Here is a 12717-nt window from a genome sequence, read left to right on the forward strand (position 1 = left end):
TATACTTGTTGGAACAAACAAGGAGAGGAAGGTCTTAACGAGGGAGAGTTGGATTGGGCCCTCCATGCTGACTGTGTATCAAGGATTTACACCTGGTGAAATGGATCATGATCTCAGGGATGAGGACATATTAGGTTTCAATGATAATGATCTCGAAGATTTTATGGAGAATGTGGACTATATGGTGTAGGATGTCGAGCGGCACGACGAGTATAACAATGGTGAGTTTGCTATATTCTAGGACTTCTTGCAGAATTCCAAGACGCCCCTTTATCCCAACTGTAAGGAGAAGTATACGCGAATATTTGGGAACCTAAAGCTTCTACAGTTGAAGGCAACCCATGGTTGGACTGACAAGAGTTTCGAAGCATTGCTCGATCTGCTAAGGGACATGCTACCGGAGAGGAATTTGATGCCTGAGGGCGTCTACAACGCGAAGAAGATAATTTTTCCTTTAGAACTAAAAATAGAAAAATAAAATACGTGCATGTAAACAGAATTATATCTTGTTTCGTAGAAAATATACAGAGTTGGATCAAGTACTTGATTGCAAATACATGCATGTAAGGCTTTGTCCGGTCCAGAACTCCATGTACTTGATCGCAAAAAGCCCACATGATGACCTTCACGAAAGACTAGTATTAGAATATCATTTTTGATCCTACATTACTATTAATGATATATGTCATTGGTTGCATGTACTTGTCTCCTTGCATGGCTATGCGCTTTACTTCTTCACCTTCCAAGATGCAACTTTGTAATCCGGCAAGAAATTGGATTCAACTTCATTGGCAACTAGCTCAAGGCATTGTTCAATCTGTTTTAGGTGTGAACAAGCAAGACTGATGTGACCTAGAGTTATAACGCATTTAGCATATAAGAAAAGTTAAAGAACATAGTGTGTACCATATAATTTAGCTCTTCACGTTCTTGACGCGGTTTTCCAAGAGAGTCAAGCACTTGAATCTCATGTTTTTTGGTGTTGATCACCGCAAGGTACCAATGGTTACGACTCCGGTTTATTGGTAGGAAAATCTACACCAAACATAGAAATGTTTAACAATAGTTATGTCATCTAGTTAATAGGTGGGCAGGGTATGTATTTTTACCATATCATGTTTAAGGAACTTGATCCCAAATTGCTTGTGATCTTCTTTCTCTTGCCCTCTTATCTCGTATTTGTAGTATGCGGGTTTATATAAAAGTTGGCATGTGAAGGTTGTTTCAATGTACACCATTCCGTCAACCCTCGTGTCATCTTTGTTTTGAGCTTTAAACACGTGTATCCATGTGTCATCTTTGTTTTGAGCTTTAAACACGTGTATCCATGCATCGATTATCTGGTGTTCGACATAAGATAATTGGTCAGTTTTGATATATTCCTGAATTGGACAAAAAAAATTTAATAAACATACTTACATCATCTTGCAAGAACTTTACTGACCCATCCACCAAATATGGATCGGCTATGCTTTCCATGTCCTCCTTGGTTATGGTCACATCATAGATGTGCACCAGAACCTCTTCCCTTGGTATCTTTGGGTATCGCTCATGTAATGTAAACAAAATGAATAGCCATTTTCTCACTTATCCTGCGTGAGGAGATCCGTACATGGCTGCACAAAATTTACCTCAGAATTATTTGAGTGCATATTTGGTGCAGAGTAAAAATAACATATAATATTTACTCTTACATGAACTATGTCATACAATGCATCGATTACAGCTACTATGGTCTGTTTGTTTGAGCTTCTATTTTTTTTTTGAAAAAATATGCTTTTGTCTTGTCTGAAAAGTTATTTTTGGAAATAGTTTGTTAGCTTCTATAGTAAATTTTTGGCTTCTCAGTACATAGCTTCTCAGAAAAGCGTCTTTCAACGAGTTTTTTAGTTTTAATTTATTTTTCTCAGAAGCAAGCTTCTAGCTTCTTCAGAAGCCGCTTCTCTAAAATCTCGTTTGTTCTGACTTCTGACTTGTAGCTTTTGACAACAGTAAAAATAGAAGCAGATACAGAAAACAAACAGAGCCTTATTCATTAACTGCTTCTGTATCAACTACACATCCAGAACTGCTAAGGAAGTTTACGTAAGCACACAGTTCTAGTGTATCAACAATACATCCAGAACTGCTAAGCAATTATGGAATATTTTTTAAAAACAAAACATGGTTACTGCTGATTGAGAGAATATGTTCTTATTTCTTTTCTGCTTTTCACTACATGCTGCTAAATAAACACATCACTCTGTGTGTGTTGTATACACATTCCTACAGTCTTTTTGTGCATGTTTTTTTTCCATATAATGTATAACACTAATTGTCCAGGCCCCAAATTTGTGCAGGTTGTTTTCAATGCAATATGTCAGGACATCTAAAAGCTTTTTTTTTTCTCGAACACAGGAGAGTTACGGATCATTTCATTTAAGACGAAAAAACAGTTTTAAAACTAAATACACTTAGGACAATATCGTCTCACAAAAAAGAGAAAAAACAAGTGTGAACAAAAACCAAACAAAGACACAAACTACCTAGCAAATAAACCTTGGAGGCCTCGCGCAATGGCCGCACCCCAAACAACACCCTCAACTTTTACTGAACTAACCACTGAATTGACGCTCGGAGAAGCATTATTAAATACACAGTCATTACGGTGCTTTTACAACTCCCAAGCCACAAGAATAACAACGGAGTTAAAACCTTTCCTCAGAGACTTATCAATCAAATTATACGCATAATCCCCTGAGTACAGAACAATGTGGAAATATATGATGCAACTGTTTTGGTATGCTGTACCTGAACATGTTGTAATTTTCTGATAAATTCTGGTATGCTGTCGCACACTGATGTGGAAAATAACTCTTGAGACATGCCGTAAATTTCCAAGACATGTAGGCAAATTCTTTCTAGCATTAAAACGAGCCAAAACTTGCTAAATACTATAGCTGTCCAGTTAGAATCAAAACGATAATTTTGTCACTAACCCCATGTGCTGATAGAAAAAGAAAATCTCTATTAGCTTTATAAATATTTACTAGCTCAGAATTTTCCAACTACGTCGTGGAATTTTGTTGCACATGCTGTTTTCAGTATGGGTTGGCCTAATGCTTATTACCTACACTTATGAACTGACCCTATCTGAAGCAAGACAAATTAAATAGGATGCATCTACATATGGTAATACAATAAGGCAATCATAGTATATGCTGCTTCATTATCTGTGCAAAGAAAACTCACTACTTTTGGCTTTTTTCTGGATGGCGCAGGTCTAGGCACAAGTGTCTCTGGAACTCAGATGAATCTATAATAGATTTTTGTCCATCGTGCTTCTTGGTCCGTCCTACGTCTGCAGAGATATCTCCAGCACGATTCTTCTTTGCCTCCCTGTCATCTGCAACCTTCACTCCAACGCCCGACTCCATGTTCCTCCGGCCACGCTCTTGGTCCCCGTGGTGATGCAACAGGATGAAGCGATGGTTCGTGCTCTTGGCCAATAGGCTTCGAACGTGTGGGCTTCCTTGTTCAAATAGATTGGTTTTGTACGGGGTTGGAAAGGACATGATAACAGATTTGTTTTTTTTTTGCCGTGTATTCTATCTCTAGATATTCTGTACACGATAATATTCCTATGTGTATCCGTACCATATATGTAAATTTGTTTAATATTCAGATTTTATTATATTGTTTAAATCGTTTGGTTTTGGTACGCGGTGCTGTTTGAGGCACTTGGAGGCTGCTGTATGCACGTGATATTGTGCTCTGAGAGAGATGAATCTTCCTTGGGGCCAAACGGCCGCAGTGACTTTGTGACCACTGGGAGTTTCTCTGTTTAGGAAAAGAGAGAATGTCTAGTTAGGATCAAGAGAATATCTAATTAAGATCCTATTAGGATTACTCAATCAGTACAGCTGTCCACATCTCCACGTTGATAAGTAAACAACAAGAACAGAATATGTTCAGTGACATAGTTTAACTGAACTTCTATTTATTTATTTTTTCTGTGAAGCTTTTGACGATAGCAGGTATAATGCCAACAAAAAACAAAATATGTCATAACTGTACCTGCCATTGGAATAACATCAGATTATCAAAGGTCCCATAACTACATACCTGGACAATCAGTTCTTGGTGTCTTCAGGATTTTGATGTAGTTCTCAAATGTCCCAGTCCATGCGTCCCTCTTTGTCAGGAAGTTAGAATGCAAATTAAAGAGCTTCTTTACTGTTGCAGGAATGGACGAATGCTCATACTGTGAGGTTTCCTGTGGACCGTTTGGTTCATGGATCACTGCACAAATTAAAAGTAAGGTCATTAATACTGCAAGATAAACAAAACAGAACATGAGTATATATTTGAGCGGTTGCAAACGCACAGCTCATTATTTCCTTCCAATATACAGAAGCATAATTTCTAGTAGAATCGTGTCTACAAGCCTTGGCAATCAAAATTCGGACTGCTTGGCCTTCAGAACTGGCCTTCACATAAAATGACTACCTCATATGCCAATCTAGTAGATTCATGTCTACAAGCCTTGGCAATCTCATAAACAGCCTAGATAAACCAAACAGGAATATGAAGAAAAAAATAACTTGCTTACTGAATGTATGAAGAATGAAGCATCAGTAATGCACAAGCAAACTCAGACAAAAAAAAGTACGATGGCAACAGGTACATGCTTAGTGCTAGATATGCAATCCTACACGCCAATGAGAGAATTTCAGACTCATGGGCTGCAGACACCATTGATTTCAGAGCAGAAGCTTAACTTCCTATCACATTTCACAACTAGAATTTCAGAGCCATGCGGTTGAGCAAAAAACATCAGATTCCCCTCAAGATAACTATACATGCCGATCTAGCTGCACCTAAAACTTTGTAACTTGCACTCTGCGTTTGTCTAAGATTTATTCATCCTTGTGACAAGTGAAAACTGAAAACAGTTGCCTCCAACCCAGTGAGATCTGCAGCAACAAAACAGGTAGTCAGACATCAACAGATAGTGTAAAAATCACAGCAATAACACAAGTGATGATTAGCATAGGAATGCAAATATCACTACATCGGAAGACAGATCGGTGAATCAGTGCTTGGATTCTTCTGAATACAAGGCTGAAGAAAATGCTACAAAAGGTTGTTCAGCCAAAAGCATGTTATCTATTAAATGAAATAGATTAAAACACACAGTTCTAGAGTTGACACAAATCTATTATCTTAATCGAGTGAGTAAGTTCAAGTAAATAGAAGTACTAAGCAAACATCTAACCTTTTGAAGGCTTCAAAATATGAAAGGTAACTAACTAATAATTTGGAATAGTTTCCAAAATATCAAAGGTTCCAATCTAGACTTAAATCGCCCATCCTAAAATCCTATGATGGAGCACCTAATATTTCATAGGAGAATCTGAATAAAGGTTTATCAATTACCTGAAGACTTAGGTTTCCGTAAAATTTATTTTTTGCCCACGGCTTCATGATATCGCTTCAATCTCTTTGATGGAGCACCTTTCGAAATAATCCTCTTGGGATCAAGTACTCTTTTTGTGGAAGATCTGTCCACCCCAGAAAAATGTGATGGCAAAGGCCCAGAGTAAGTTGCCTCCATGCCCCCATTGTGCTCTACGTCTTCATCCCCAATAGCATCTAGGATTCTCATCACCTTATCCGATTGCTCCTCGGTCCTCGAAGCTTTGAACAAAACAATATTAGCTTTCATGCGGAGCTCATGGAAACGGTCCATCTGTTTTGACCACACATGGGTATTGCTATATCTGTTCGAGGTGAATGTGAGCTTCGCTACAATTGTCCACCTATTTTGAACACAACAAGGAGGAATAGCGTCCAAACCCACAGACCGCATAACATCAAATATGTGTGGGCATGGAATGGCTTCACACTCTATCGTCCAGCAAGGGCAGCTAGCTGTCATCATCATTGAGCCATCAAAAGTACAACTAACATCAAAGTGGTACTCAGTGTTACCTATGGATGTGACTTGATAACTCACAACTCTGTCTACCATCGTCGCCTCTTTAACCTCCCATTCAGGTATCTTCCTAATATGCACCCTAACCTTCCTGAACATCGTTGGTGTGTAGATACAAGCAGCCCTTTTCTCATATATGTCCGCAGTTATCCTAGTGAATGGGATGGACAACGAAGTTCTTGCTTCAAGCTCAGCCTCATTCTTGCGGATGTGCGGCAAGCAAAACTCATAATGCTCGACCAGATCAACAAGCGACATAGTCCGGTCTAGATGCTTGTGAAGCCTAGAGTTCAAGCTCTCGCTCCATTGGTTACTACGCATGCCTAGGAAGTGTCCCCCATTCGTGTGTGCGTGCGTGCAGCGGACCACTTGTTCCTGAGTTCATACATCTTCCATATTCATATGTCATTTTCAATTATTTTGTGGGTCTCCTTGAAATCTACCCATCGCCTCTTGAACTTAGCAACCTCCATTGAATGGTAAATGAATTTCCTGAACTCCTTAAGCTTTTCACCCTTGAGGTACTTCACCATATTCTGTTCTATATGCCAACTGCACAGACGATGATCTGCCCCGGTCATAACCATCTCAATCGCCCTTGCCATTGAGGCGTCCCCATCAGTGATCAATGACTTTGGATGCTTTTGGTTCATTGCCTCCAAAAAAGTATCAAGCAGCCACACGTACGATGACACACTCTCATTCGAAATTATATCGCACCCAAATACAACCATACTTCATTGATGGTTAACTCCAATGAAGGGAACAAAAGGAAGGTTGTACCCATTCACGTGGTACGTGCTGTCAAAGACCACAACATCACCAAAGGCATCATAATCACTCTGAGATTGTGAATCAGCCCAAAATATATTTTCAGCCGCCCTTGAGCATCCTGGGTGTATTTGAAGAAATACTCTGAGTCTTCTGCTTGTTTCTCCCTCATATAATTCAAAACAAAGTCAGTGTCATTGCCTTCAACCTTTTTCTTCTTCTTCCTTGCAATGAAATTATACAAGTCCCAAGCCAAAAACCTAGTCTTCTCAAAACCGTCGTGGTTCTTCTCTATGACACCCATTATCTGACAGGTACGAAGGCCGCTAATTCCTAGCTCAATAGCCTCTTCTTTCTGTGCTTCACTTAGGCCTTGGTGAGACCGCAAGACAAAAGCCTCACCAGACTTAGCAAGTGCATGACAATGTGAATCCTTAAAATCTATAATAAACCACATGCCACTCTCTTCATTTAGCTAAATGTCAAGCCAAGCCTTGCATCTACAACGGGTGAGCGCACGTGGCTCCCTTACTTGAGCCAACTTTTCAAAGTGTTTAGTGGGCCTATATCCTTCACACAAGCACAGTAATCTCCATATCACTTGTCTCCTTTCTTCTTCATCTTGCCCCTTCTAATACCAAACCTTTTCACTTTTGCATATAAATTATAAAACTCATAGCCATCCTCCTTGCTGCTAAAAGTCTTGTTTACCACCATGCTATATTCTTTCACTTCCTCTAGGCTAATATGCTCTTTGCCACCCATCACGCCACACTGTTATTCAGTAAAAAAATGCAAGCAGTTATTAGTCTCTCAACACAAGATTTTAATGTGGTACACTATAAGAGTAAACCGTTCATAACATGGCATTGACCAAAAAATGAAGTAAATATGCGCCATACTTATGCCAATACCACCCAAATTATAAAGCAAAAATGTTATGGCAGATTATTCTTAGATTCCACCAACTTGTTTAATGATTTCCCTCAAATATAAATGTACCAATGGATTTTTCACACTATCCTGCAATGATCTAACATAATCATAGTTCCTTCCTAAAGACAAAAGTTAAAATATGTATGATATTGGCAGATAGGCTGAAAGACATTTAACATTTCACAGCAGAAACAAATTCACAAAGTAAATATCTATCAGTTATTTAAACAGTCACATAGATATCCATTAGTTATTCAACAGTCACATATTTTTGGCAAGACTCTCATCATGCCACCGCCTTCTCTCGCGAGCGCCGCAGCTCTCGCGTGGTTGAACGAACTGAGTATTTGGTTGAACAAACTGATTATTTGGTGGATTAGGGAAAAAAAGACTGCATTATCCTTCAATGGCATGATGAATAAATATTAATATTACTGTCGTCAACTATTAAGATATTCAATTAGATAGATGATTAAATTAAATTTATACTATCTTCTACCTATAGGTAGTATGGATCATCGTAAAAAAACTTTTTTTTTAAGCCTATTGAACCGATCCTCTGGGCAGCCATCTTGTATGTTTTTGTGTTTCCAGGCTTCGTCATATGGCTTGTTGAACGCAAAGATAGCAGATATTGGGTGGTAGCGCCGGAAAGCAGCTCGTCAACATTGCATATTTCAACTTTCAAGCACTTATTTCTGTTCCAAAGGGCTAGCTAAACAGAATTATCAAAAGAACCTTCTTATTTCGTTTTATGGATATCTTGCAACTGACATGCATTTGTTCTTGAAACATAAAATAAAACCCTGCGATACATTTAGGAAAATCCTATTTTAATAAAGTGAGGAACTATAAAATAGAATTTGGAAACACAACATTGACAAGTTTAACATAGGTTTATTAACATTACTGTCTATTTTAGCTAATATATGATGAGGCCAATCCATAATACTTCTGTTCTTCCAACATTTGACATGGATTCCAAAGTTTGCATTACCAAAATTTGACAGATTTGACCAATTTGGCCTTTTCTTGGTTTGTTACCAAAAATTTGGAAAGGTTTTTGTTCTCCTTCCATTGACTTTGTAGCTTGTTTTGTTACCAAACTTGCCCAAATTTCGGTTATACAATATATGGCAAGGTTTGGCATTGCTTGCCAGCCAAATACATCCCAAGTCTTTGGCCTGATAAGGTGGTCCTATATACTTTTGCAGATCCAAAAGTGAAGAGATGGTTATCAAAATTTGCACTAATAAACTGGCTGTTGCTAGCTTGGTTGTTGGAGAAACTCTACAGTGCAAGCTTGACCTCCATGACGACAGTGCGACAACTCCAGCCAACGGTTGTCGATTTGAATCATCTTATTAGTAATGGGGATTATATTGGCTACCAAGGTGGGTCCTTCGTTAGGGATCTACTGAAGAGCCTTAAAGTGGACGAGAGCAAGGAGGAAAGCAAGTTCAGCAAGCAGTTGCTGAATTTGCTATTGAGCTTGTCCATGGCGACGCAGATGATAATATTATTTGGCGCATTGGCGGGGATAGCCATCTACTTATTTGCCTGCATGGTAAACCACGACCTGAAGGAGGAAGAATTAACGGAGGAGACTCATCACTGGAAGGACGTGGCAGAGGAGTGCCAGCAACGCCACTGATTCGCCGAGGCAAGAAATTGGTGGGCACCACGCCCACCGCAACGGGAACAACGAAACTGAAGCTGCGTAGTACACTCGCTAGCTTTTTCGGAACATCAAAATGAAAATGAGCATGATTTTCTCATCGTGTGTAATATTTCTCGCTTTGCGAAATGCTGGGCACTTCATTCAGTTTGTCAGTTTGAAGGGGTGAAAATAAAACTTGAGTCTCGCGAGCCAACTCAGGCTCGCAAAAGCTCAGCTTGGCTCGGAGACCAAACAAGATAGAGAATCTTTACAGTACACCATGATACTAAATAAGGAAGAGTATTACTGTTGTGATCCAACCGTCCATTTTAGTATGTATTATTGTAATTATCTTGTTACCCTTAGAGGTAATTACGTCATTAACTGACTGGACTTCGGAACTTCGTCACCCATACCAGCCGACGGAGGGTGAAAACCCTAATAAATGAAATGAACAGAACAAGTGAAAGCTTATCCGAGGAATAAACTAACATTTTGACCTTCTCTAATTAAACATATAATTTACAAATTTATCATGATTTTTTTGTTTCCAATCCTACCCTTATGATACCTATGATACTCTTTAATGATACTCATGATACTGGTGGACGATAGAGTATCATTGGGTCAATCTAAACCACCGGATGAAGAAAATGGACGGCATGCACTCATTTAGGTGTACCGTAAAAGTCTTCACAAGATAAGCTTGAGTCGCCTTCTCAGCTCGATCACAAATCGAGCCGAGTCCGAGCTGGCTCACGAGCGACTTATTGGCTCGCAAGCTGACCTATTCCTTTCTCTCTTCATCTCAAACTCAAGTCGTGCATGTTGGTGTCAATCTGGACGCATGACCAGCGTCCATAGCTGGCATCACCAAGCAGCCCACAACCACGACACAACGGGTGGCGAGCGGGTGGCACGTCTGCTGACCTCCCACATGACGCCACGACATGCAGCCAGATCAAGTCCTATCTAGTACCTAATTCCATCCAAACCCCAGCCCAACCATGGCCGACGACGACCTCATCGTGGCGGCTGCCTCCTTAGCCGGCGACGACGAGGAGGAGGCACTGACACCGGTGCCTACAACTCCGACCACGCCGTCCCTACCTGTAGGACTCTCCACCCCTCCCTAACGCTACCAAGGTCGCACCTCCCCCTCCACCGTAGAACCCACCAGCATAGTTCTACTACTGCCGCCTCAGGCGCAGGGTGCGGCCATGACTGAGGACTCTAGGAGGCTGTTCCAGCGGTTATGGATGGACAAGGAGGAGCTACTCATCCTGTGCGGCTTCCTTGACTTCACGGCGCACCGTGGCACCACGTTTGCGTCACACCAATACGACACAACGCCCTTCTACGAGGAGATCCGACACCGGCTCTCCTTTGACTTCACCAAGAACCAGCTCATTGAGAAGCTACGCTGCCTGAAGAAGAAGTACCGCATCTGTGTGGCGCACAGGACGCCGTGTTCGCCTTCGTGGTTTCTCCACCCACGGCCACCGCCCACCCGCTGCCTCTTCGCCTGGTGGTGTCACCAACCCGTTGCCTCTCACCCGTGGGTTTCTGACTTGGCTTGTGAGACAGCAACAAGCCCGAGTTAAGCCCATTTTTGAGCTTGAAAATCTAAAGCCTAGCTCGGCTTGCACATAGACAAGCTCGTTTGAGCCAGCTCGGCTCGTTTCCACCCCTTCTTGACATGTAATTTGCCGAAATGTTCTAAAATATTTGCAAAATAAACTCTGCTGATAATGTCCTGTAATTAGCACAAAAAAAAGGATAATCGTATTGCTCTTGGCTCAAAACTTACAAAAGGTAGCGTGTTTTTATTTTTCTCTTTTCCCCCGAAAATGCTGAGCCATGCGAATTTGGAACCATTCTGCAGGATCAGAAGTTAAAACCCCAACATGAACTTCCTTTGTGTGAGTTGTACTCAAGAGCTTTTGATATTTAATCCAAATTCAAATTTAACCCTAAGGACTTTATCTAAATTAATCCCCATTCCCGAGAAGGTCCTCAGTGGCATCGTCTTGTATAAAGCAACGGTGGCAATCTTTGGGCAGACACATGCTGGTAAAATCAATGTCAACTGCAATTCTGCAAATCACCAATCACCGTAATTCTTCTGAATATTTTTCCTTGAAAAGTTTCAAGGGCGGGCACAAAAAATATCTCCCCTCAACCAACAGTTGTACAAATTGAGTTCTCGAAAAGCAAGTTGCATAAATTAATGGATAAACTGTTGTTTGCAACAAATCTTGAAGACTTGAACAACCAACCATCTGATTCTCGACTTTTCTAACATACTATTTCAGTTCCCGAGTCACTGGTTAGCATCAGCAATATACTCGGTGCTTCTGCACTCATAGATTATAATAGCAGAAAGGTTGTTGCAGCAATGATCATTCTTCAAGCTGCACGAATGCCAGCACCGAGCTCCTCTTGACTTTGTCCTCGCAATCTATTCCTTGAATAGGAGTAAAAGTTCGCTTGACTAAGGAATCTCTCCAGACAACTCTTGGTTTAATCACAGGGAAATTTCCTTGAATTTCAGAGTCATCACTTCACGATACAGGTATTCAGATGCATCGAATTTTATATTTATAGGTCGCTGCTTTGACAAGAAAAGTGGACATAATGGAAGCTTAAATTTAATTCAGAGGTAGGTAGCGCGCTTTGAGATTCGCACGCCCGATAACGAAGGGCTGAAATCCACAGATGGTTTGGTGCAGAGCGGGTCCGAGCGGGCATCGGGCGGGCTAGGGGACATGTGTGAGCCTATTGTTGGAGGTGGGATGGGTGGGTGGTTAATTAGTTTGAATTTCAAGTTTTAAATGTATTTTTCTTTCAAACCGTAAGTCCATTTTCAAATATGTTTCAACCATAGTATTATTTAAAACTAATGCAACAAAATGAGATCTAATATTAATATATTATTATTTATTTTAGAAAATTCAGAATTTTTAAGACACTATTTCAGCATTTTGAAAAACCTAGTTCAACATTTTATATGAGAATGTTGAAGACAGTGTATTCAAAATGTTGAGTTGGTTTTACAAAATGTTGAATAGTGTCTCTTCAAAACGTTGAAATAAACAAAAGTGAACTAATAATTGAGATTAGAGAAAAGGAAAATATTAACATGGCTTCGTGGGTTGTGCTCTTTTTTGCTTACCAGGCCGTATTTTAGGGCCTATTGGGCTATCCGATCCGAGGGATGCCGATCTGCATGGGCCTAACAAGCCATGCTACATCAAAACTAAATATAGTGCGGCATACAGGAGATCCCACGAGTTTAGGCCTACGGGAGATTGTCAGATTGCAACCGAAGTCACCACAAAGATTACCACAATTTTTAGGTGAAAGAAGTACA

Source organism: Phragmites australis, chromosome 20, assembly GCF_958298935.1.
Source record: "Phragmites australis chromosome 20, lpPhrAust1.1, whole genome shotgun sequence".
NCBI classification, from domain to species: Eukaryota; Viridiplantae; Streptophyta; class Magnoliopsida; order Poales; family Poaceae; genus Phragmites; species Phragmites australis.